This window comes from Sciurus carolinensis, chromosome 3, assembly GCF_902686445.1.
Source record: "Sciurus carolinensis chromosome 3, mSciCar1.2, whole genome shotgun sequence".
Taxonomy (NCBI): domain Eukaryota; kingdom Metazoa; phylum Chordata; class Mammalia; order Rodentia; family Sciuridae; genus Sciurus; species Sciurus carolinensis.
Genome location: NC_062215.1, coordinates 123,141,719 through 123,142,528, shown reverse-complemented (window position 1 = coordinate 123,142,528; position 810 = coordinate 123,141,719). Strand labels below are relative to the sequence as shown.

At 49.1% G+C, this 810-nt stretch overlaps 1 non-coding gene across 1 annotated transcript; it reads right to left on the bottom strand.

Moving 5' to 3' along the window:
• Positions 1-207: 207 nt before the first annotated feature.
• On the bottom strand, positions 208-281 carry Trnaa-cgc (transfer RNA alanine (anticodon CGC)). The gene has a single exon. It is a non-coding gene; the product is annotated as a tRNA-Ala (tRNA).
• Between the last annotated feature and the right edge of the window lie 529 nt (positions 282-810).

Genomic DNA, 810 nt, shown 5'->3' with positions numbered 1-810 from the left:
AGGCCCAGCTTGGATTACCCTTTTGGGGACCTGGCTCCTTCTGGAAATGCTTAGCCTTATGCTTCCCCACAATCAATGTACCCCAACTCTTTGCCAGAAACCAAACCTCAGCTTCTCTCTTCCCTGCTCTGGTTTGGACCTGGAGGTCTCCCAGGATCCCTGTTATTTATTTATTTATTTATTTATTTATTTATTTATTTATTTATTTTTTGGTGCTGGGGATTGAACCCAGGGCCTTGTGCATGCGAGGCAAGCACTCTACCAACTGAGCTACATCCAGAGTCAAGATTCCTATTTTGAAGGCTGGGCTGCCAGACTGTGGTGCTATTCGGAAGCAGTCAGACCCTCAGAAAGAGGGGTCTAGCGGATGGAGGGTAGGTTGTTGGGGGTGTGCCCTTGAAGGGATATTGAAACCTGTGGGGTGGGGGTGAGGCTTCCTCTCTCTCTTTTTACTTCCTGACCACTCCGAGGTGAGCAGCTTCATTCCACCGCACGTTCCCTGCCATGATGGGCCACCTCACCATGGGCCTTAAGTGACAGGGTCAACTGACCATGGACTATAACCTCTGAAACTGTGAGCCAAAATCAACCTTCCCTACTTTAAGTTGATTTTTCTCAGGTGTTTTGTCACAGTAACAAAAGCTAATACTCACCCCCAACTCCAAATTTGTTTATCCTTCCCCATTTTCCTGCTGGTCTCAGAGGAAAAGATGGGCTCCTCTGTTCATGCTCTGCTTTGTTCCCTCCTGCCCCCAGGCCACAAGGTCGTGGAGGAGAGTAGTTGAGGTCTGAGGTCAGACAGGCCAGGTC